Here is a 26,301-nt window from a genome sequence, read left to right on the forward strand (position 1 = left end):
TTTGTGTTACAGGGTAATTAACTACGTTTTTTTCATTGAAACAAAACAAAGAAACTGATTATATAAAAATCTAAACAAAACTTATATCTTATTATTTTAATAAAATATTATAAATCTTTTACCCGTGGTTTCCACGGGTTGTAACCTAGTGTTATATATATATATATATATATATATATATATATATATATATATATATATATATATATATATATATATACACACACACACACACACACACACACATATGGCTGAGAAAGTTTATGTTATCCCAAAAGAAAAATCTAAAGTTCGAAACTAAACAATTTCCAGAAGGATGGTGTTTCATAAGGAGGAACTATGGATTCCGACTGGGAGGTGTTTTCATTGTACACGGTTAGTGTTTTATATTTTTAATGTTCATATTTGCTTAGATTTACCTATTTTGTTGTTGAAATGCAAAATAAATTATCTGTAATAAAAACATACACTCAAATCCGAAGAACTTGGCCAAACTTAGTAATTTTTCCCAAAATGTAGCTTCTTAATCTAAAAAATAGTAAATTTCCCCGAAATATAGGTTCTTAGTATTGGATTTGTAGGAGTTAAGCTAGATCAATCTTAGAAGTACACCTACAGGTCTCTTTGAAATGAATAGAGCATCATACAAACACATTTTTTTTTTGTTGATGAGATATATCTTGACTAGTCTATATTTGTGGCATCATGAATGTCTCTAAATGATTAAAAACAAATAAAATTTAAAGCAACTCAAGAAGGAGCTTTGAAGGATTCGAAATGAGGTTTTGATGTCCTTAAGAAACGCTGACACATAATGGATAATCGAACATTTTCATAGAAGCCCAAACGTAATGTATTTTTCTGTCCTATAATATAAGACAATTTTAGAAGACGAATGAATTAAGATATGTCATTTTGATGAAAATAAACTTTTACCAACCTATAAACGAGTAGAAATGCTATACAATACGTGTTAAACATAATGGAATATACATAAACGAGATACACATCAGAACCTTCATGCTGATTTGATAGAACATGTTTACAAACCTCAACTACATATTGTCGACCAAAAGAGTCTTTGAATGAGGATTCAGACTAATGAAACTTTTTATTATATTAGTATGTGGTTTTAAACTTTGAACTTTCTGCTTTCTGTTTATTTATCAGTTTAGTTGTGCTGGTTCAGGCTCCAACCCAATACACATAGTGAAGAGCGAAGACGACGCCACTTCATTTACAGCTCACATGGAACGGAATCGAACAAAATACCTTTTTACTAGAATTGTAGTATAGAAAGGCTGAATGAAATACTAGAAAGGTACAAGTGTTAATGTATAAGCTAGACATGTGACTATGTACCCTGTTGAGAAGGCAAGGGCCCCATGCTTTTCCTTGTTTGTAAACTTATAGCTTTGTCTTTTAATTTTCAAAATTTGTTTTTATGACATTTATTTTTGAATAGTGGGGTATCCTTAGTTAGTTTCTCATTTTCTTTTCCAAGATGATACAATTGACATAGGACCCAGTTTGTTACATGGACCCATTTAAAGCCCGTTATTGACTTGGCACCATAAGTGTAAGTAATTTGATCAAATTTGAGATTGACTAATGGTTTAATCTGCTCTTAGAGTCTTGGTCGGCATATTACTCAATTAAGCATTTATTTGACTGTCTCCTTGCATGTTTTCATAAATCATAATAGTGAAAATCTGATAATTTAGAGATAAAATATTACTATTAGAGTCTAAATAGTTTTTTTTTTTTTTTTTTTTTTTTTTGCAACTACATTATTATTATGATTTATCTTATCCCATATGTTCATGGTAGCGATGAAAACAGGTCATGAATAGACAGGTTTTGGTAATACCCATCCGCTACGAATATGGGGAATCAAATCTCATGCTTCTAAAAATTGGGCTTATCCCGACCCATCCCCGACCTATTTCCCAGCCCATCTATAGCCCATCTATACATAGGGGTGTTCATTTGGATGGATCGGTTTAATCCGATCCGATCAAGTGAATCCAAATTAATTTCGGTTTTTAAAACATAGATGCAGATAGTCCAAACTAAATTCAAATCTGATCCGATCCAACCAAATTATAATTCGGTTTGATCGGTTTTTTACAATTCGGTTTTCAAGAATTAAGACATTTCAACAAATATATAACTTTAGTATTAACTTACTTTATAATATAAACTAAAAAAATATTGTTTAATTAGTTGTGAATTAAAACTTATAAATAACTATCAAGAAAAATATATTATAATTTACTACTTTATAGACAATTTTTTTTTAGATAAGAAGTACATATTAAAGTATTATAATAGATGAAAAATTTTAATATAATAAAAGAATAATTTAGTAAATTTATAAATTATTAAAGATATATATTAAAAAGAACAAAATAATAAATTGCAATTCGGTTTTTTTGGACTATTCGGTTTTTATTTTCTAAACCAAAACCAATCCGAAATCCAAAATAATAATTCGGTTTTGCTAAAAACCAATCCAAAAATCCGAATATCCGAACCAAATAGTCCGATCCAAATTGTCCAATTGGACAATTCGGTTTTATCCAAATAATGAACAGTCCTATCTATACAAACAATCCCAACTTTTGGCAAAATTATTGGTGTATTTCGAGTTTTAAATTTGGTTTTTTATCGCTAATCAAATATTTAGAATTTTATGGACCGTATTTGTAAATTTTCATATCTATATTAATGTTAAATGCATTATCCAAATGAGATTATGGAAGTAGCATATTTATGTTTTTTCTTCCACGTGCCCGTCTTTTCAAATGCCACAAACTATGGGACGTCACGGACTCATTGTTATTAAACAATTATAATTTATAAGGGTATCCGGTATGGATATACGTGAAGACATAGCCACTCATCAGAACTCCCCTTAACCAACACCGTTACAGCCTAAGGGGACATTGTTCACACGTAGAGAGAGGATATACAAAGAAGAAGAGAGAAGAAGAAGAAGAATGGAGAAACGTCTTTGAAGACCCATGAAGGCACCCAATCAACAAGGAAACTACAGAAGAATAGAATGGTGTTAACGTGTGAATTGGCCTTTCCATGTCGGATTTCACTTATAAAATCATCTGCATACCGGAAGTCCTATGTGTGATAATATAACATCCTAAATTCCGTTCTTAAAACACTTACCTTATTCAGATAATATAGTTGTATTTTAAGAAACCTAGTTTTTTACAAATAAATATTTAACAGCTTATTAATTATATAAACTTATAATAAAATCAAAAGTTGATTATCCAAAAAAAAATTATGCTAACAAAATGAGATTCGTAATTAATTTCTAATCCTACTTAGACATGTTTTTTTTATTGTCAATCCCTCAATACGAAAATAAATTTAAAATATATTAATTTTGTATCCCATCAATATTTAGAAATTTATTCATTTATTTATAAAGCAATGCCCCCACCAAAGTTTTCAAATTCTAACCGATTGAAAAGATGACATATTTCATTAAAATTTGACCTAACCACTTAGTACGATCGTCCATAGGCCTTTATTTTTTGGGTAACTCTTGTCGAGCACAAACTCCCCTTCATACGATTTGAACTAATTATTATGTTTCATTTATCTTTTTAACTAGTAACAAATGCACATTCAGCAAATCATTGAGGGGGGGGGGGGGGGGGGGGGGGGGGGATGTATACACATGAGTTGCTATACGACCCGTAAGTCGCAAATGCAAGCCATCCGGTTTTAGTTCTTTGGAAACAATTTTCATAAATGATGTTCAAAAATCTATTTGAAGCGGCTTACACAAGATGCATGAACATATGCAACTTAAGTGTGTGACTTACATCTCGCATGCCTATGTTACATCCGAGCTATCATGAGTTCAACTCCCAATTTTGAAGAGGCTAAATTATATTAAAAACTAGGCGAATGTCCGTTATGCAGAAACACATATATAGTTTAAGTTTTTACAAATATATGTTTTTTTTAAATATAACAAGAACGTTGTTGTTAAGTTGGATATAATAATTTGTATACTAAATTGATATAATATATTGATTATTTTGAATTATATGGTAATATATACATCTAATATAACTGCATAATCTCAATCGTTATAATGACTTCTATCCGCAACTTACACATGAATAAAATTAAATATAATATATGGTTTAATGATATTTATAATTGTTGTTATTGTTAATTATTTTTTTTTTAAAATTTATTTGCTTAATGTTTTAATTTCTATCATTATAATTAATTAAAATATCAAATATTGTTTTTTGATTTTAAAGGTAACAGTATAATCATTTATATAAAGTTATTTTTAATTATTGTTATTGTAAGTTATTTTAACTTACATATTTGAAATTTTTTAAGTATTATAGAAATATCCTTAGGAATATTTTAGTTAAATTGAGATTACAATTTAGTTTTTGCATTTATCACTACACTTTATCACTTTTAACTATTTTAAAAATATTCTTTGGTTTTTTAAGTGGAACGGAAATTTATATTTAAGTTGAAACTGTAATGTTATATTTAAATTAGCAATTTAAGTATAATATGTTAAAATTTAAAGATATAACTTTATAAATAGAAGTAAAAACATTATTTTAAAATTTAAATTTAGTTTATTTATGATTACACTTTAAGTTTGATATTTATTTAACCTTATTAATCAACTTATAATTATTATTAGAAAGATACTACAATTTATCACTTTTAACCATTTACAAAATATATTTTGGTTGTTTAAGTTAAACTAAAATTTATATTTAAGTTGACTCTATAATGTTATATCTAAATTAATAGCTTATATGTTTTATACAAATTGTTCCAAAATTTTATCTTTAAAATGATAATGGTTACATCCAACAATATATTAAAACTTATAAATTAAGTATAATATGTTAAAAGTTAAAAACATAAGTTTATAAGTAGAAGTAAGGATATTATTTTAATATTGAAATTTATTTTATACATGATTACACTTTGGGTTTTGATATTGCCATATTTATACTTATTTTTAGGCAATATTTAAGTACATTATTGTTTAGAATAATGATACTTATGAGTTTAAATTGTTATTTTCAGTCAATACAAAGGATTTTCGAAGAAAGGGACCAAAGGTGACAAAATGGGGAACATGGGAGGCTTGGAAGACAAGAAAATAATAAATTCATGATAAGAACTAAATTCACGACGTGGCGATGAAGCCCACGACGTGGCATGGGTGTTCCAGAAGATAAGCATCGCGACGCGGAGGATTTCCTTGAAGGATACGGATTGCTTGAAGCCGACGACGTGGCACATCTGGCCACGACGTGGCGCGGGTTTTTTGAGGATTATATAAGTCCTCCTGATTATTACGAAAAGGGAGGCTTTTGGCAGAAGAAAAAGAGTTCCAGGAGACGAATAAGAACGAAAGAAAGGTTCTGGAAGAGGGTTTTCAACACCAAAAGAAGTAAAGGTTTATATTTTAGTTATATAAGAACATGTCTTTCATTAGTTTTAGTTGTGTTGATTTATCTGCTATGATAAGCAGCTGAATCTAGCAACTCTTGTTTAGCTAGATGAAGCTTTGAACTTATGAATAGTTATATGTTTATGGATTGAATTTAGTTGGTAAAGAAATTGCTTGTGTTTGATTTGTATAACCTAGCATGCTATTATTTGTTTATCTATTTGCTTGATTGCATGTTCTGTGTAGCTTAGTGATCATTAAACTGCATGAACCTGTTTACCTAATAATTTAGTGAACATTGAATTGTTAGAGCTAGGATTGACCAATCTTAGTTAGCAATTAGAATAAATAAAGCTTAGATGTGCTAGAGAACGTGTATTGTGACCATAATTGCGTTTATACAACAAATCTTACATAGCATATTTACATTCATAATTAGTTCTGTGTTTAATTATGTGTGAACATACATGGTTTGACATGAATTAGTTAGTTATTGGTAAGATAGAACTAAATTACTAATACAACTAAAAACCAACTTAATAATCCGTAATCATTAGCTAGCCATAAGGGAAAAGTGGATTCAAAACTAAACAAGAGTGTGTTTTCATTTTGAATTAAGTTCATCTGATCTTGTAAAACCAGATAAAAACCCCTTATTAAACTTGTTAATAAATTAGGTTAATTTAATAGTAAGTAAATTAATTAGAACACCGTTCCCTGTGATCGACACCCGACTTACCCAAGCTATACTGTAATCTGACTAGGTACACTGCCTATAAGTGCATAGTTCGTTATGTTTGTTAGGTTATAAATATTAAAATTAGTGAGTACTTTCGTGCACATCAAGTTTTTGGCGCCGTTTCTGGGGAACGGCTTAGTTTTTAGCTTATTTATTTGCATTAAATTGATCGATCCTTCTTGTGGAGTAAAAACCCACAAAAAGTTAATTTTTCAGCAAAATAATTTTTTCTGTTATTCACAGAGTCCACGACGTGGCACTACTCTGGCCACGACGTGGACAGTTAAAAACTATATTTTTTTTAGTTGAAGTTAGTCTTTCTTATTTTAGTTCAGTTTTACGTTTTTAGTTTAGCAAGTTGCAGGAGTTCATGACCAGAAGCTCAAACACACACTTGGTGGCACCACTGGAAGATCCTGAGTCTGCACTTCACAAGAAAAAGACGCCCTTGTAGGAATTGAAGTCAGCCTTTTCTAGGAAGTCGGGAAAGAAGACAGGAGAGTCAAGTTCATCAGCGAAGCACAAGAGCAATCTTGAGCATTTGGATCATACACCCGTCCAGACCGAGTCCGAAAGCGAGACCGAGCCAGAATTTGAAGAACACACAAACGAACCCGAAACGAGCCAAGGAACGAGATGGCAGCGATTGAAGAAATGTCCATGTGAGCTTACAAGAAGCGGATCCGAGAGGATATGGGTCCCGGTTTGGTCCAACCCGCAATACCTGCCACTGCCACATTCGAGCTGAAGGGACACATACTGACCGCACTGAAGGACATCCCATTTTTCGGGAAAGATCATGAGGATGCTTTTAAGCATCTAGATGAAGTCAATGACATTGCGGATTACTTCAGTGTCCCAAATGTCAACAAAAACACAGTCTTGCTTAGGATGCTTCCCATTACTTTCAAAGGAGCTGCTAAGAGTGGTTGAAAGCACTCGCTCCGGGTACAATCACCACTTTGGCTCAAATGCGTGAGCAATTTCTGGACCAGTTTTGCCCGCCATCCAAGATATCCAAACTCAAGAAGGCAATAGCCAACTTTGAGCAACAGCCGGTGGAGTCACTATACGAAGCATGGGAAAGGTAAAAGGGCTTGCTCAGAAATTTCCCTCAACATGACCTAAATGTGCAGCAAGAGATGTCAATCTTTTATGATGGGGTCAATGTGATGACAAGACAACTCCTTGATTCTCAAGGACCGTTGACAAAGAAAAATCCAAGGGAGGTTAAGGAGCTAATTGAAGAATTCGCAAAACACTCTCGCGAATACCACAACCCAAGACAAGATGGAATCAAAGGCGGTGGTGGGTCCCAAACTGAAGAAATTGCAGCTGTCATGGCCATGCTGAATAACATGGATCGCAGGATAACACAAATGGACCAGTCGATACATGCCATAAGAGTGGGGTACGAGAGATGCAGTGGTCCACACTTGACCAAGGACTGCAATATAGATGAGTTTGGGAACAGAAGAGCTCAAGTGTGCTATACTAGTGGGGATAAATTTGATGAGGACTGGAGGAAACCAAAGAAGGAGTGGCTGCCATATGAAGAGTATAGGAGGCAAAAAGAAGAGAAATATAGGCAGACAGGTCGAGGCCTATATCAAAAGGAGCAGTCGCCGGCCGAGAAGAAACCGGACCTAGAGACCATTTTGATGAAGTTTATGGAGGATTCAGAAAAGAGACACGATGCCACTGATTCCGCTATCATGGAACAACAAACATTGATAAAGAACCAGCAAGCCTCCATCCATAACCTTCAAGTACAATTTGGTCAACTAGCCACTTTAGTTCATGAAAAATTGTCCCCGAAGAATCCCGAAGTAAAGGCCCAATCTCACGTAATGGCCATCGACAATGAAGAAGATGCAATATCTGAGTTCCTGGAGCCGTTGAAAGAAGAACCGCAGCAGCCCAAGAAATCAAGGATCGAAAATGGAGAAAGTGTTGAACCAGACTCGCCATGACGTGGCACTCCTCTGGCCACGACGTGGCACAAGTTTGATCAAAAATCCTTTGAGCCCAGTCCAACTTATCATCCACCTCTGCCATTTCCCACCCGAGCAGCACTTAGTCAACTGGAGAAGGAACATTTAGAGTTCGTAAAGCATGTGAAGGGGATCCCAATCAATACCCCCTTTGTCGAGTCTTTATCCAAAGACCCCGAGAACCAGAAATTACTACAAGACTTAATAGATACACGAAGGCAATTAAAGAAGCAGTCTACAGTGATTCTAAGTGAACAAACTTCAAAAGCTGTGTTGGGAGAAACACCAGAAAAGATGGGGGATCCTGGACGCCTCACTCTTCCATGTGAGTTTGGGAACAAAATGAAGGTTAATGCTTTAGCCGATTCTGGGGCTAGCATTAATCTAATGCCTTTTTCATTTTATCAAAAATTGGAGATTCAGAAGATAAAGGCTACGAAAATGAAGATTCACATGACAAATCGTTCGGTGACACAACCCTGCGGTATCGTGGAAGATATTTTGGTAAAAATTGGAAAATTTGTTTTTCCAATAGACTTTATAGTCTTGGACATGAAAGAAGATCCGGATGTTCCAATAATCCTTGGCAGGCCATTGCTTAACACTGCTGGAGCCTAGTAGATATCCGCGAGTCTAAGCTCACTTTGAGGGTTGGAGATGAACAAGAAGTCTTTGGGATAAAAGATGACTTTCAAGAAGATAAAGAAGAGGCGTTCACAATTAATGAAGAGAATGAACTAGAAGAACTGGAAAAGCTTATGGAAGAAGAGATAAAGGCAGTTCATCAAGTCAAGAGGACCAAACCAAGGGCATCTGTTCTGTATGTAATTGAAGTCATAGCTTACAAGAGCCCGCCTTCTTGGGTGAGCGAAGAGGACGATGAAATGACAAGTGATGAAGAGGAAGTCACTTCAAGAGTAACAAGGTCAGTGGTGAAAGAAGAAGAGAATGCTATGGAGTGCAAGGAACAAACGAAGGGCACAAAACGCAAGCTTGAAGAAGATGGAAAAGCTAAAAAGGAGAATTCAAAGAAGGCGTACAAAAGGAGAGTTCAAGCTTACAAACGGCGGTTCAAAGAACAAAAGATCCTGGTGGTAGACTCTTCCGAAGATTCAACGTAGAAGGCACGGAGTCCAGCTCAAGAATCCAAGAAAAAGAAGCGCTTCTCGGGAGGCAACCCGAGTTTGGTTTGCATTTTTTTTTAAATTTTTTTCTTTTTAATTAGGAAAGACATCAATTCATCATCTAAAAACCGGTAATTAGTAGAGAATTAGCTGTAGGGAACTTTAAATAATGAATGATATGCAAAGAAATTAGTTAATATGATAAACTTTATTAAAGTTTTGCATCTGGTAGTTTCCACGACGTGGGCATAGCCAGCCACGTCGTGGCCTTTAAAAATCAGGGGGGGGGGACCAATTGCTTAAAACCCTTTGACCGAGAAATCTCATTCCCCACTTGGAGACTCCCGCACAAACAGAAACATTATAACCCCACAGCCAATTTCTTATTCTACTTCCAATTTCCTTGCAAGATCTTGCCAATTAATCTATTTGGTACGTGTTTTACTCATTATTTTGTAGTAATTCTTCCAATTTCAAGTTTTCATGGTCAGGGTTTGTATTATTCACGAAATTGTTTGAATCTAGTGGCTGATTTTAGATTGCATGTCATTTAAATGTCCATAGGAACAAACCCCAAGCACTATTTTTATCGAAATCGCTTGTAAAAAGACCGATTCAGAATCTGTTTGCGATGCGGCCCACGACGTGGCATAGCCTGGCCACGTCGTGACTTCTGGCAGACCCATTTAATATGTTTTAATGTGTTGGTTGTTTGCTGCTTTGGTTTGCTTGTGTATATAGAAATGGGACCACGACGAGCTGTTCCGCAGGAGGAAAACCCGATAGATGTAGCAAGCATACATCCCTTATACCAGTTTCCTCAAAACATTCCCCGACCGTTGCTAACTACCTACGAGAATCGGCTTGGATGGTTATATAATAGGGAGTTTGCAATAGCTCCAATTATCGATTGGGGATGGCTTGGTGGAGTGGGAATGGTCGCAGAGTTAACACGCTATTGGTCGAAGACTTATGAAGGGGACCAATTTTCTTTCACTTGTCACGGGTGGAGGAATTTATTCGCCATTTAAGAACCCATGTACCGGGAATTGTCGGTAGAGTTTTTCTCTACCGTATGCTTCGAGGAACGCACCCTTGATGTCACCTACAACCGGACACTTGTGTTTCGTTTGGGGGGTGTATATCGTGAGTGTAGTCTTCGGGAATTTGCTTGGCGTATGGGGCTCTATACGGAAGTGGAGACGCAATCTCTGTTTTTTATCCCTTTCTTGCTTGGATGTGTGCGGGATTTTGCTCCGGGTACTTTGGATGTGCAGTTTTGGCTGGGAATTTCTAACCATGAGTACAACACTCGTGACTCGAGTGAGTCACAAATTCGGAATCCTGTTTTCCGATTTTTGCACCGTCTTATCACTTTTTCAATAAATCACAAGCATCATGGTGATAAGGTCCCCATTCAGAATCTGTTTTATTTATGGACTCTTATTACCCCGGGAGTTTGCTGTGATTTACCTTATATGTTGGCGAGGTTTATGGGAAAGAAAGCGGCCAATTCTAGGCCTGGGAGCCCGATTACTGGGGGGCATTTGGTTACTCGCCTGGCTAGGTCATATCATATTTTGACCCATGACTTTGTGAGGAATCTTACTCGATTCCCGGACACAGACTTGACCATTCATGTCTTGGATGTGATGCGAGCGGTGGTGAATATCGGGGGTCGTTTTGTTATACCGCCGATAGATGACGAGCAGGAGGAGGTACAGCTGGGACAGCAACCAGCAGCCAGACCGCGACGTCGGAATGTACGGCTAGAGGTGAAGTCGAGCGAGAGCTTGCTGCTTCGTAGTATGTGCAGGGAGTGCCCACCGACCCTTTTCAAAGTCGGGTAGGAACATATTTGGATAATTGATATTTCCATATTTACACTTATTTTTAGGCAGTATTTAAGTACATTTTTATTAATAAATTGATAATATGTTTAGAATAATGATACTTATGAGTTTAAATTGTTATTTTCAGTCAATACAAAGGATTTTCGAAGAAAGGGACCAAAGGTGACAAAATGGGGAACATGGGAGGCTTGGAAGACAAGAAAATAATAAATTCATGATAAGAACTAAATTCACGACATGGCGATGAAGCCCACGACGTGGCATGGGTGTTCCAGAAGATAAGCATCGCGACGCGGAGGATTTCCTTGAAGGATACGGATTGCTTGAAGCCGACGACGTGGCACATCTGGCCACGACGTGGCGCGGGTTTTTTGAGGATTATATAAGTCCTCCTGATTATTACGAAAAGGGAGGCTTTTGGCAGAAGAAAAAGAGTTCCAGGAGACGAATAAGAACGAAAGAAAGGTTCTGGAAGAGGGTTTTCAACACCAAAAGAAGTAAAGGTTTATATTTTAGTTATATAAGAACATGTCTTTCATTAGTTTTAGTTGTGTTGATTTATCTGCTATGATGAGCAGCTGAATCTAGCTACTCTTGTTTAGCTAGATGAAGCTTTGAACTTATGAATAGTTATATGTTTATGGATTGAATTTAGTTGGTAAAGAAATTGCTTGTGTTTGATTTGTATAACCTAGCATGCTATTATTTGTTTATCTATTTGCTTGATTGCATGTTCTGTGTAGCTTAGTGATCATTAAACTGCATGAACCTGTTTACCTAATAATTTAGTGAACATTGAATTGTTAGAGCTAGGATTGACCAATCTTACTTAGCAATTAGAATAAATAAAGCTTAGATGTGCTAGAGAACGTGTATTGTGACCATAATTGCGTTTATACAACAAATCTTACATAGCATATTTACATTCATAATTAGTTTTGTGTTTAATTATGTGTGAACATACATGGTTTGACATGAATTAGTTAGTTATTGGTAAGATAGAACTAAATTACTAATACAACTAAAAACCAACTTAATAATCCGTAATCATTAGCTAGCCATAAGGGAAAAGTGGATTCAAAACTAAACAAGAGTGTGTTTTCATTTTGAATTAAGTTCATCTGATCTTGTAAAACCAGATAAAAACCACTTATTAAACTTGTTAATAAATTAGGTTAATTTAATAGTAAGTAAATTAATTAGAACACCGTTCCCTGTGATCGACACCCGACTTACCCAAGCTATACTGTAATCTGACTAGGTACACTGCCTATAAGTGCATAGTTCGTTATGTTTGTTAGGTTATAAATATTAAAATTAATGAGTACTTTCGTGCACATCAAGTTTTTGGCGCCGTTTCTGGGGAACGGCTTAGTTTTTAGCTTATTTATTTGCATTAAATTGATCGATCCTTCTTGTAGAGTAAAAACCCACAAAAAGTTAATTTTTTAGCAAAATAATTTTTTCTGTTATTCACAGAGTCCACGACGTGGCACTACTATGGCCACGACGTGGACAGTTAAAAACTATATTTTTTTAGTTGAAGTTAGTCTTTCTTATTTTAGTTCAGTTTTACGTTTTTAGTTTAGCAAGTTGCAGGAGTTCATGACCAGAAGCTCAAACACACACTTGGTGGCACCATTGGAAGATCCTGAGTCTGCACTTCACAAGAAAAAGACGCCCTTGCAGGAATTGAAGTCAGCCTTTTCTAGGAAGTCGGGAAAGAAGACAGGAGAGTCAAGTTCATCAGCGAAGCACAAGAGCAATCTTGAGCATTTGGATCATACACCCGTCCAGACCGAGTCCGAAAGCGAGACCGAGCCAAAATTTGAAGAACACACAAACAAACCCGAGAACGAGCCAAGGAACGAGATGGCAGCGATCGAAGAAATGTCCATGGGAGCTTACAAGAAGCGGATCCGAGAGGATATGGGTCCCGGTTTAGTCCAACCCGCAATACCTGCCACTGCCACATTCGAGCTGAAGGGACACATACTGACCGCACTGAAGGACATCCCATTTTTCGGGAAAGATCATGAGGATGCTTTTAAGCATCTAGATGAAGTCAATGACATTGCGGATTACTTCAATGTCCCAAATGTCAACAGAAACATAGTCTTGCTTAGGATGCTTCCCATTACTTTCAAAGGAGCTGCTAAGGAGTGGTTGAAAGCACTCGCTCCGGGTACAATCACCACTTTGGCTCAAATGCGTGAGCAATTTCTGGACCAGTTTTGCCCGCCATCCAAGATATCCAAACTCAAGAAGGCAATAGCCAACTTTGAGCAACAGCCGGGGGAGTCACTATACGAAGCATGGGAAAGGTACAAGGGCTTGCTCAGAAATTTCCCTCAACATGACCTAAATGTGCAGCAAGAGATGTCAATCTTTTATGATGGGGTCAATGTGATGACAAGACAACTCCTTGATTCTCAAGGACCGTTGACAAAGAAAAATCCAAGGGAGGTTAAGGAGCTAATTGAAGAATTCGCGAAACACTCTCGCGAATACCACAACCCAAGGCAAGATGGAATCAAAGGCGGTGGTGGGTCCCAAATTGAAGAAATTGCAGCTGTCATGGCCATGCTGAATAACATGGATCACAGGATAACACAAATGGACCAGTCGATACATGCCATAAGAGTGGGGTGCGAGCGATGCAGTGGTCCACACTTGACCAAGGACTGCAATATAGATGAGTTTGGGAACAGAAGAGCTCAAGTGTGCTATACTAGTGGGGATAAATTTGATGAGGACTGGAGGAAACCAAAGAAGGAGTGGCTGCCATATGAAGAGTATAGGAGGCAAAAAGAAGAGAAATATAGGCAGACAGGTCGAGGCCTATATCAAAAGGAGCAGTCGCCGGCCGAGAAGAAACCGGACCTAGAGACCATTTTGATGAAGTTTATGGAGGCTTCAGAAAAGAGACACGATGCCACTGATTCCGCTATCATGGAACAACAAACATTGATAAAGAACCAGCAAGCCTCCATCCATAACCTTGAAGTACAATTTGGTCAACTAGCCACTTTAGTTCATGAAAAATTGTCCCCGAAGAATCCCGAAGTAAAGGCCCAATCTCACGTAATGGCCATCGACACTGAAGAAGATGCAATATCTGAGTTCCTAGAGGCGTTGAAAGAAGAACCGCAGCAGCCCAAGAAATCAAGGATCGAAAATGGAGAAAGTGTTGAACCAGACTCGCCATGACGTGGCACTCCTCTGGCCACGACGTGGCGCAAGTCTGATCAAAAATCCTTTGAGCCCAGTCCAACTTATCATCCACCTCTGCCATTTCCCACCCGAGCAGCACTTAGTCAACTGGAGAAGGAACATTTAGAGTTCGTAAAGCATGTGAAGGGGATCCCCATTAATACCCCCTTTGTCGAGTCTTTATCCAAAGACCCCGAGAACCAGAAATTACTACAAGACTTAATAGATACACGAAGGCAATTAAAGAAGCAGTCTACAGTGATTCTAAGTGAACAAACTTCAAAAGCTGTGTTGGGAGAAACACCAGAAAAGATGGGGGATCCTGGACGCCTCACTCTTCCATGTGAGTTTGGGAACAAAATGAAGGTTAATGCTTTAGCCGATTCTGGGGCTAGCATTAATCTAATGCCTTTTTCATTTTATCAAAAATTGGAGATTCAGAAGATAAAGGCTACGAAAATGAAGATTCACATGACAAATCGTTCGGTGACACAACCCTGCGGTATCGTGGAAGATATTTTGGTAAAAATTGGAAAATTTGTTTTTCCAATAGACTTTATAGTCTTGGACATGAAAGAAGATCCGGATGTTCCAATAATCCTTGGCAGGCCATTGCTTAACACTGCTGGAGCCCTAGTAGATATCCGCGAGTCCAAGCTCACTTTGAGGGTTGGAGATGAACAAGAAGTCTTTGGGATAAAAAATGACTTTCAAGTAGATAAAGAAGAGGCGTTCACAATTAATGAAGAGAATGAACTAGAAGAATTGGAAAAGCTTATGGAAGAAGAGATAAAGGCAGTTCATCAAGTCAAGAGGACCAAACCAAGGGCATCTGTTCTGTATGTAATTGAAGTCATAGCTTACAAGAGCCCGCCTTCTTGGGTGAGCGAAGAGGACGAGGAAATGACAAGTGATGAAGAGGAAGTCACTTCAAGAGTAACAAGGTCAGTGGTGAAAGAAGAAGAGAATGCTATGGAGTGCAAGGAACAAACGAAGGGCACAAAACGCAAGCTTGAAGAAGATGGAAAAGCTAAAAAGGAGAATTCAAAGAAGGCGTACAAAAGGAGAGTTCAAGCTTACAAACGACGGTTCAGAGAACAAAAGATCCTGGTGGTAGACTCTTCCGAAGATTCAACGTAGAAGGCACGGAGTCCAGCTCAAGACTCCAAGAAAAAGAAGCGCTTCTCGGGAGGCAACCCGAATTTGGTTTGCATTTTTTTTTTAAATTTTTTTCTTTTTAATTAGGAAAGACATCAATTCATCATCTAAAAACCGGTAATTAGTAGAGAATTAGCTGTAGGGAACTTTAAATAATGAATGATATGCAAAGAAATTAGTTAATATGATAAACTTTATTAAAGTTTTGCATCTGGTAGTTTCCACGACGTGGGCATAGCCAGCCACGTCGTGGCCTTTAAAAACCAGGGGGGGGGGGGGTGGACCAATTGCTTAAAACCCTTTGACCGAGAAATCTCATTCCCCACTTGGAGACTCCCGCACAAACAGAAACATTATAACCCCACAGCCAATTTCTTATTCTACTTCCAATTTCCTTGCAAGATCTTGCCAATTAATCTATTTGGTACGTGTTTTACTCATTATTTTGTAGTAATTCTTCCAATTTCAAGTTTTCATGGTTAGGGTTTGTATTATTCACGAAATTGGTTGAATCTAGTGGCTGATTTTAGATTGCATGTCATTTAAATGTCCATAGGAACAAACCCCAAGCACTATTTTTTGTAGAAATCGCTTGTAAAAAGACCGATTCAGAATCTGTTTGCGATGCGGCCCACAACGTGGCATAGCCTGGCCACGTCGTGACTTCTGGCAGACCCATTTAATATGTTTTAATGTGTTGGTTGTTTGCTGCTTTGGTTTGCTTGTGTATATAGAAATGGGACCACGACGAGCTGTTCCGCAGGAGGAAAACCCGATAGATGTAGCAAGCATACATCCCTTATACCAGTTTCCTCAAAACATTCCCCGACCGTTGCTAACTACCTACGAGAATCGGCTTGGATGGTTATATAATAGGGAGTTTGCAATAGCTCCAATTATCGATTGGGGATGGCTTGGTGGAGTGGGAATGGTCGCAGAGTTAACACGCTATTGGTCGAAGACTTATGAAGGGGACCAATTTTCTTTCACTTGTCACGGGTGGAGGAATTTATTCGCCATTTAAGAACCCATGTACCGGGAATTGTCGGTAGAGTTTTTCTCTACCGTATGCTTCGAGGAACGCACCCTTGATGTCACCTACAACCGGGCACTTGTGTTTCGTTTGGGGGGTGTATATCGTGAGTGTAGTCTTCGGGAATTTGCTTGGCGTATGGGGCTCTATACGGAAGTGGAGACGCAATCTCTGTTTTTTATCCCTTTCTTGCTTGGATGTGTGCGGGATTTTGCTCCGGGTACTTTGGATGTGCAGTTTTGGCTGGGAATTTCTAACCATGAGTACAACACTCGTGACTCGAGTGAGTCACAAATTCGGAATCCTGTTTTCCGATTTTTGCACCGTCTTATCACCTTTTCAATAAATCACAAGCATCATGGTGATAAGGTCCCCATTCAGAATCTGTTTTATTTATGGACTCTTATTACCCCGGGAGTTTGCTGTGATTTACCTTATATGTTGGCGAGGTTTATGGGAAAGAAAGCGGCCAATTCTAGGCCTGGGAGCCCGATTACTGGGGGGCATTTGGTTACTCGCCTGGCTAGGTCATATCATATTTTGACCCATGACTTTGTGATGAATCTTACTCGGTTCCCGGACACAGACTTGACCATTCATGTCTTGGATGTGATGCGAGCGGTGGTGAATATCGGGGGTCGTTTTGTTATACCGCCGATAGATGACGAGCAGGAGGAGGTACAGCTGGGACAGCAACCAGCAGCCAGACCGCGACGTCGGAATGTACGGCTAGAGGTGAAGTCGAGCGAGAGCTTGCTGCTTCGCAGTATGTGCAGGGAGTGCCCACCGACCCTTTTCAAAGTCGGGTAGGAACATATTTGGATAATTGATATTTCCATATTTACACTTATTTTTAGGCAGTATTTAAGTACATTTTTATTAATAAATTGATAATATGTTTAGAATAATGATACTTATGAGTTTAAATTGTTATTTTCAGTCAATACAAAGGATTTTCGAAGAAAGCGACCAAAGGTGACAAAATGGGGAACATGGGAGGCTTGGAAGACAAGAAAATAATAAATTCACGATAAGAACTAAATTCACGACGTGGCGATGAAGCCCACGACGTGGCATGGGTGTTCCAGAAGATAAGCATCGCGACGCGGAGGATTTCCTTGAAGGATACGGATTGCTTGAAGCCGACGACGTGGCACATCTGGCCACGACGTGGCGCGGGGTTTTTGAGGATTATATAAGTCCTCCTGATTATTACGAAAAGGGAGGCTTTTGGCAGAAGAAAAAGAGTTCCAGGAGACGAATAAGAACGAAAGGAAGGTTCTGGAAGGGGGTTTTCAACACCAAAAGAAGTAAAGGTTTATATTTTAGTTATATAAGAACATGTCTTTCATTAGTTTTAGTTGTGTTGATTTATCTGCTATGATGAGCAGCTGAATCTAGCTACTCTTGTTTAGCTAGATGAAGCTTTGAACTTATGAATAGTTATATGTTTATGGATTGAATTTAGTTGGTAAAGAAATTGCTTGTGTTTGATTTGTATAACCTAGCATGCTATTATTTGTTTATCTATTTGCTTGATTGCATGTTCTGTGTAGCTTAGTGATCATTAAACTGCATGAACCTGTTTACCTAATAATTTAGTGAACATTGAATTGTTAGAGCTAGGATTGACCAATCTTAGTTAGCAATTAGAATAAATAAAGCTTAGATGTGCTAGAGAACGTGTATTGTGACCATAATTGCGTTTATACAACAAATCTTACATAGCATATTTACATTCATAATTAGTTTTGTGTTTAATTATGTGTGAACATACATGGTTTGACATGAATTAGTTAGTTATTGGTAAGATAGAACTAAATTACTAATACAACTAAAAACCAACTTAATAATCCGTAATCATTAGCTAGCCATAAGGGAAAAGTGGATTCAAAACTAAACAAGAGTGTGTTTTCATTTTGAATTAAGTTCATCTGATCTTGTAAAACCAGATAAAAACCCCTTATTAAACTTGTTAATAAATTAGGTTAATTTAATAGTAAGTAAATTAATTAGAACACCGTTCCCTGTGATCGACACCCGGCTTACCCAAGCTATACTGTAATCTGACTAGGTACACTGCCTATAAGTGCATAGTTCGTTAAGTTTGTTAGGTTATAAATATTTAAATTAGTGAGTACTTTCGTGCACATCAAGTTTTTGGCGCCGTTTCTGGGGAACGGCTTAGTTTTTAGCTTATTTATTTGCATTAAATTGATCGATCCTTCTTGTGGAGTAAAAACCCACAAAAAGTTAATTTTTCAGCAAAATAATTTTTTCTGTTATTCACAGAGTCCACGACGTGGCACTACTCTGGCCACGACGTGGACAGTTAAAAACTATATTTTTTTTAGTTGAAGTTAGTCTTTCTTATTTTAGTTCAGTTTTACGTTTTTAGTTTAGCAAGTTGCAGGAGTTCATGACCAGATGCTCAAACACACACTTGGTGGCACCACTGGAAGATCCTGAGTCTGCACTTTACAAGAAAAAGACGCCCTTGCAGGAATTGAAGTCAGCCTTTTCTAGGAAGTCGGGAAAGAAGACAGGAGAGTCAAGTTCATCAGCGAAGCACAAGAGCAATCTTGAGCATTTGGATCATACACCCGTCCAGACCGAGTTCGAAAGCGAGACCGAGCCAGAATTTGAAGAACACACAAACGAACCCGAGAACAAGCCAAGGAACGAGATGGCAGCGATTGAAGAAATGTCCATGGGAGCTTACAAGAAGCGGATCCGAGAGGATATGGTTCCCGGTTTAGTCCAACCCGCAATACCTGCCACTGCCACATTCGAGCTGAAGGGACACATACTGACTCACTGAAGGACATCCCATTTTTCGGGAAAGATCATGAGGATGCTTTTAAGCATCTAGATGAAGTCAATGACATTGCGGATTACTTCAATGTCCCAAATGTCAACAGAAACACGGTCTTGCTTAGGATGCTTCCCATTACTTTCAAAGGAGCTGCTAAGGAGTGGTTGAAAGCACTCGCTCCGGGTACAATCACCACTTTGGCTCAAATGCGTGAGCAATTTCTGGACCAGTTTTGCCCGCCATCCAAGATATCCAAACTCAAGAAGGCAATAGCCAACTTTGAGCAACAGCCGGGGGAGTCACTATACGAAGCATGGGAAAGGTACAAGGGCTTGCTCAGAAATTGCCCTCAACATGACCTAAATGTGCAGCAAGAGATGTCAATCTTTTATGATGGGGTCAATGTGATGACAAGACAACTCCTTGATTCTCAAGGACCGTTGACAAAGAAAAATCCAAGGGAGGTTAAGGAGCTAATTGAAGAATTCGCGAAACACTCTCGCGAATACCACAACCCAAGGCAAGATGGAATCAAAGGCGGTGGTGGGTCCCAAACTGAAGAAATTGCAGCTGTCATGGCCATGCTGAATAACATGGATCGCAGGATAACACAAATGGACCAGTCGATACATGCCATAAGAGTGGGGTGCGAGAGATGCAGTGGTCCACACTTGACCAAGGACTGCAATATAGATGAGTTTGGGAACAGAAGAGCTCAAGTGTGCTATACTAGTGGGGATAAATTTGATGAGGACTGGAGGAAACCAAAGAAGGAGTGGCTGCCATATGAAGATTATAGGAGGCAAAAAGAAGAGAAATATAGGCAGACAGGTTGAGGCCTATATCAAAAGGAGCAGTCGCCGGCCGAGAAGAAACCGGACCTAGAGACCATTTTGATGAAGTTATGGAGGCTTCAGAAAAGAGACACGATGCCACTGATTCCGCTATCATGGAACAACAAACATTGATAAAGAACCAGCAAGCCTCCATCCATAACCTTGAAGTACAATTTGGTCAACTAGCCACTTTAGTTCATGAAAAATTGTCCCCGAAGAATCCCGAAGTAAAGGCCCAATCTCACGTAATGGCCATCGACACTGAAGAAGATGCAATATCTGAGTTCCTAGAGGCGTTGAAAGAAGAACCGCAGCAGCCCAAGAAATCAAGGATCAAAAATGGAGAAAGTGTTGAACCAGATTCGCCATGACGTGGCACTCCTTTGGCCACGACGTGGCGCAAGTCTGATCAAAAATCCTTTGAGCCCAGTCTAACTTATCATCCACCTCTGCCATTTCCCACCCGAGCAGCACTTAGTCAACTGGAGAAGGAACATTTAGAGTTCGTAAAGCATGTGAAGGGGATCCCAATTAATACCACCTTTGTCGAGTCTTTATCCAAAGACCCCGAGAACCAGAAATTACTACAAGACTTAATAGATACACGAAGGCAATTAAAGAAGCAGTCTATAATGATTCTAAGTGAACAAACTTCAAAAGCTGTGTTGGGAGAAACACCAGAAAATATGGGGGATCCTGGACGCCTCACTCTTCCATGTGAGTTTGGGAACAAAATGAAGGTTAATGCTTTAGCCGATTCTGGGGCTAGCATTAATCTAATGCCTTTTTCATTTTATCAAAAATTGGAGATTCAGAAGATAAAGGCTACGAAAATGAAGATTCACATGACAAATCGTTCGGTGACACAACCCTGCGGCATCGTGGAAGATATTTTGGTAAAAATTGGAAAATTTGTTTTTCCAATAGACTTTATAGTCTTGGACATGAAAGAAGATCCGGATGTTCCAATAATCCTTGGCAGGCCATTGCTTAACACTGCTGGAGCCCTAGTAGATATCCACGAGTCCAAGATTACTTTGAGGGTTGGAGATGAACAAGAAGTCTTTGGGATAAAAGATGACTTTCAAGAAGATAAAGAAGAGGCGTTCACAATTAATGAAGAGAATGAACTAGAAGAACTGGAAAAGCTTATGGAAGAAGAGATAAAGGCAGTTCATCAAGTCAAGAGGACCAAACCAAGGGCATCTGTTCTGTATGTAATTGAAGTCATAGCTTACAAGAGCCCGCCTTCTTGGGTGAGCGAAGAGGACGATGAAATGACAAGTGACGAAGAGGAAGTCACTTCAAGAGTAACAAGGTCAGTGGTGAAAGAAGAAGAGAATGCTATGGAGTGCAAGGAACAAACGAAGGGCACAAAACGCAAGCTTGAAGAAGATGGAAAAGCTAAAAGGAGAATTCAAAGAAGGCGTACAAAAGGAGAGTTCAAGCTTACAAACGGCGGTTCAAAGAACAAAAGATCCTGGTGGTAGACTCTTCCGAAGATTCAACGTAGAAGGCACGGAGTCCAGCTCAAGAATCCAAGAAAAAGAAGCGCTTCTCGGGAGGCAACCCGAGTTTGGTTTGCATTTTTTTTTTAAATTTTTTTCTTTTTAATTAGGAAAGACATCAATTCATCATCTAAAAACCGGTAATTAGTAGAGAATTAGCTGTAGGGAACTTTTAATAATGAATGATATGCAAAGAAATTAGTTAATATGATAAACTTTATTAAAGTTTTGCATCTGGTAGTTTCCACGACGTGGGCATAGCCAGCCACGTCGTGGCCTTTAAAAATCAGGGGGGGGGGGACCAATTGCTTAAAACCCTTTGACCGAGAAATCTCATTCCCCACTTGGAGACTCCCGCACAAACATAAACATTATAACCCCACAGCCAATTTCTTATTCTACTTCCAATTTCCTTGCAAGATCTTGCCAATTAATCTATTTGGTACGTGTTTTACTCATTATTTTGTAGTAATTCTTCCAATTTCAAGTTTTCATGGTTAGGGTTTGTATTATTCACGAAATTGGTTGAATCTAGTGGCTGATTTTAGATTGCATGTCATTTAAATGTCCATAGGAACAAACCCCATGCACTATTTTTTGTAGAAATCGCTTGTAAAAAGACCGATTCAGAATCTGTTTGCGATGCGGCCCACGACGTGGCATAGCCTGGCCACGTCGTGACTTCTGGCAGACCCATTTAATATGTTTTAATGTGTTGGTTGTTTGCTGCTTTGGTTTGCTTGTGTATATAGAAATGGGACCACGACGAGCTGTTCCGCAGGAGGAAAACCCGATAGATGTAGCAAGCATACATCCCTTATACCAGTTTCCTCAAAACATTCCCCGACCGTTGCTAACTACCTACGAGAATCGGCTTGGATGGTTATATAATAGGGAGTTTGCAATAGCTCCAATTATCGATTGGGGATGGCTTGGTGGAGTGGGAATGGTCGCAGAGTTAACACGCTATTGGTCGAAGACTTATGAAGGGGACCAATTTTCTTTCACTTGTCACGGGTGGAGGAATTTATTCGCCATTTAAGAACCCATGTACCGGGAATTGTCGGTAGAGTTTTTCTCTACCGTATGCTTCGAGGAACGCACCCTTGATGTCACCTACAACCGGACACTTGTGTTTCGTTTGGGGGGTGTATATCGTGAGTGTAGTCTTCGGGAATTTGCTTGGCGTATGGGGCTCTATACGGAAGTGGAGACGCAATCTCTGTTTTTTATCCCTTTCTTGCTTGGATGTGTGCGGGATTTTGCTCCGGGTACTTTGGATGTGCAGTTTTGGCTGGGAATTTCTAACCATGAGTACAACACTCGTGACTCGAGTGAGTCACAAATTCGGAATCCTGTTTTCCGATTTTTGCACCGTCTTATCACTTTTTCAATAAATCACAAGCATCATGGTGATAAGGTCCCCATTCAGAATCTGTTTTATTTATGGACTCTTATTACCCCGGGAGTTTGCTGTGATTTACCTTATATGTTGGCGAGGTTTATGGGAAAGAAAGCGGCCAATTCTAGGCCTGGGAGCCCGATTACTGGGGGGCATTTGGTTACTCGCCTGGCTAGGTCATATCATATTTTGACCCATGACTTTGTGAGGAATCTTACTCGATTCCCGGACACAGACTTGACCATTCATGTCTTGGATGTGATGCGAGCGGTGGTGAATATCGGGGGTCGTTTTGTTATACCGCCGATAGATGACGAGCAGGAGGAGGTACAGCTGGGACAGCAACCAGCAGCCAGACCGCGACGTCGGAATGTACGGCTAGAGGTGAAGTCGAGCGAGAGCTTGCTGCTTCGTAGTATGTGCAGGGAGTGCCCACCGACCCTTTTCAAAGTCGGGTAGGAACATATTTGGATAATTGATATTTCCATATTTACACTTATTTTTAGGCAGTATTTAAGTACATTTTTATTAATAAATTGATAATATGTTTAGAATAATGATACTTATGAGTTTAAATTGTTATTTTCAGTCAATACAAAGGATTTTCGAAGAAAGGGACCAAAGGTGACAAAATGGGGAACATGGGAGGCTTGGAAGACAAGAAAATAATAAATTCATGATAAGAACTAAATTCACGACGTGGCGATGAAGCCCACGACGTGGCATGGGTGTTCCAGAAGATAAGCATCGCGACGCGGAGGATTTCCTTGAAGGATACGGATTGCTTGAAGCCGACGACGTGGCACATCTGGCCACGACGTGGCGCGGGTTTTTTGAGGATTATATAAGTCCTCCTGATTATTACGAAAAGGGAGGCTTTTGGCAGAAGAAAAAGAGTTCCAGGAGACGAATAAGAACGAAAGAAAGGTTCTGGAAGAGGGTTTTCAACACCAAAAGAAGTAAAGGTTTATATTTTAGTTATATAAGAACATGTCTTTCATTAGTTTTAGTTGTGTTGATTTATCTGCTATGATAAGCAGCTGAATCTAGCAACTCTTGTTTAGCTAGATGAAGCTTTGAACTTATGAATAGTTATATGTTTATGGATTGAATTTAGTTGGTAAAGAAATTGCTTGTGTTTGATTTGTATAACCTAGCATGCTATTATTTGTTTATCTATTTGCTTGATTGCATGTTCTGTGTAGCTTAGTGATCATTAAACTGCATGAACCTGTTTACCTAATAATTTAGTGAACATTGAATTGTTAGAGCTAGGATTGACCAATCTTAGTTAGCAATTAGAATAAATAAAGCTTAGATGTGCTAGAGAACGTGTATTGTGACCATAATTGCGTTTATACAACAAATCTTACATAGCATATTTACATTCATAATTAGTTCTGTGTTTAATTATGTGTGAACATACATGGTTTGACATGAATTAGTTAGTTATTGGTAAGATAGAACTAAATTACTAATACAACTAAAAACCAACTTAATAATCTGTAATCATTAGCTAGCCATAAGGGAAAAGTGGATTCAAAACTAAACAAGAGTGTGTTTTCATTTTGAATTAAGTTCATCTGATCTTGTAAAACCAGATAAAAACCCCTTATTAAACTTGTTAATAAATTAGGTTAATTTAATAGTAAGTAAATTAATTAGAACACCGTTCCCTGTGATCGACACCCAACTTACCCAAGCTATACTGTAATCTGACTAGGTACACTGCCTATAAGTGCATAGTTCGTTATGTTTGTTAGGTTATAAATATTAAAATTAGTGAGTACTTTCGTGCACATCAAGTTTTTGGCGCCGTTTCTGGGGAACGGCTTAGTTTTTAGCTTATTTATTTGCATTAAATTGATCGATCCTTCTTGTGGAGTAAAAACCCACAAAAAGTTAATTTTTCAGCAAAATAATTTTTTCTGTTATTCACAGAGTCCACGACGTGGCACTACTCTGGCCACGACGTGGACAGTTAAAAACTATATTTTTTTTAGTTGAAGTTAGTCTTTCTTATTTTAGTTCAGTTTTACGTTTTTAGTTTAGCAAGTTGCAGGAGTTCATGACCAGAAGCTCAAACACACACTTGGTGGCACCACTGGAAGATCCTGAGTCTGCACTTCACAAGAAAAAGACGCCCTTGTAGGAATTGAAGTCAGCCTTTTCTAGGAAGTCGGGAAAGAAGACAGGAGAGTCAAGTTCATCAGCGAAGCACAAGAGCAATCTTGAGCATTTGGATCATACACCCGTCCAGACCGAGTCCGAAAGCGAGACCGAGCCAGAATTTGAAGAACACACAAACGAACCCGAAACGAGCCAAGGAACGAGATGGCAGCGATTGAAGAAATGTCCATGTGAGCTTACAAGAAGCGGATCCGAGAGGATATGGGTCCCGGTTTGGTCCAACCCGCAATACCTGCCACTGCCACATTCGAGCTGAAGGGACACATACTGACCGCACTGAAGGACATCCCATTTTTCGGGAAAGATCATGAGGATGCTTTTAAGCATCTAGATGAAGTCAATGACATTGCGGATTACTTCAGTGTCCCAAATGTCAACAAAAACACAGTCTTGCTTAGGATGCTTCCCATTACTTTCAAAGGAGCTGCTAAGAGTGGTTGAAAGCACTCGCTCCGGGTACAATCACCACTTTGGCTCAAATGCGTGAGCAATTTCTGGACCAGTTTTGCCCGCCATCCAAGATATCCAAACTCAAGAAGGCAATAGCCAACTTTGAGCAACAGCCGGTGGAGTCACTATACGAAGCATGGGAAAGGTAAAAGGGCTTGCTCAGAAATTTCCCTCAACATGACCTAAATGTGCAGCAAGAGATGTCAATCTTTTATGATGGGGTCAATGTGATGACAAGACAACTCCTTGATTCTCAAGGACCGTTGACAAAGAAAAATCCAAGGGAGGTTAAGGAGCTAATTGAAGAATTCGCAAAACACTCTCGCGAATACCACAACCCAAGACAAGATGGAATCAAAGGCGGTGGTGGGTCCCAAACTGAAGAAATTGCAGCTGTCATGGCCATGCTGAATAACATGGATCGCAGGATAACACAAATGGACCAGTCGATACATGCCATAAGAGTGGGGTACGAGAGATGCAGTGGTCCACACTTGACCAAGGACTGCA

General features: G+C 38.6%; 1 long non-coding RNA gene and 4 other non-coding genes across 5 annotated transcripts; 1 reads left to right on the top strand and 4 right to left on the bottom strand.

The window, feature by feature from the left end:
• Positions 1–245: 245 nt before the first annotated feature.
• On the top strand, positions 246–1,450 carry LOC111915085 (uncharacterized). Its single transcript, XR_002858032.3, has 2 exons — positions 246–375; positions 1,190–1,450. It is a non-coding gene; the product is annotated as an uncharacterized LOC111915085 (long non-coding RNA).
• Positions 1,451–7,234: 5,784 nt separating this feature from the next.
• Positions 7,235–7,341, bottom strand: LOC128126497 (small nucleolar RNA R71). The gene has a single exon (XR_008224493.1). It is a non-coding gene; the product is annotated as a small nucleolar RNA R71 (small nucleolar RNA).
• Positions 7,342–13,442: 6,101 nt separating this feature from the next.
• LOC128126494 (small nucleolar RNA R71) lies at positions 13,443–13,549 on the bottom strand. Its single transcript, XR_008224489.1, has one exon. It is a non-coding gene; the product is annotated as a small nucleolar RNA R71 (small nucleolar RNA).
• A 6,110-nt stretch (positions 13,550–19,659) lies between these two features.
• Positions 19,660–19,766, bottom strand: LOC128126493 (small nucleolar RNA R71). The gene has a single exon (XR_008224488.1). It is a non-coding gene; the product is annotated as a small nucleolar RNA R71 (small nucleolar RNA).
• Positions 19,767–25,868: 6,102 nt separating this feature from the next.
• Positions 25,869–25,975, bottom strand: LOC128126498 (small nucleolar RNA R71). Its single transcript, XR_008224494.1, has one exon. It is a non-coding gene; the product is annotated as a small nucleolar RNA R71 (small nucleolar RNA).
• Positions 25,976–26,301: the final 326 nt, after the last annotated feature.

Source organism: Lactuca sativa, chromosome 5, assembly GCF_002870075.4.
Source record: "Lactuca sativa cultivar Salinas chromosome 5, Lsat_Salinas_v11, whole genome shotgun sequence".
NCBI classification, from domain to species: domain Eukaryota; kingdom Viridiplantae; phylum Streptophyta; class Magnoliopsida; order Asterales; family Asteraceae; genus Lactuca; species Lactuca sativa.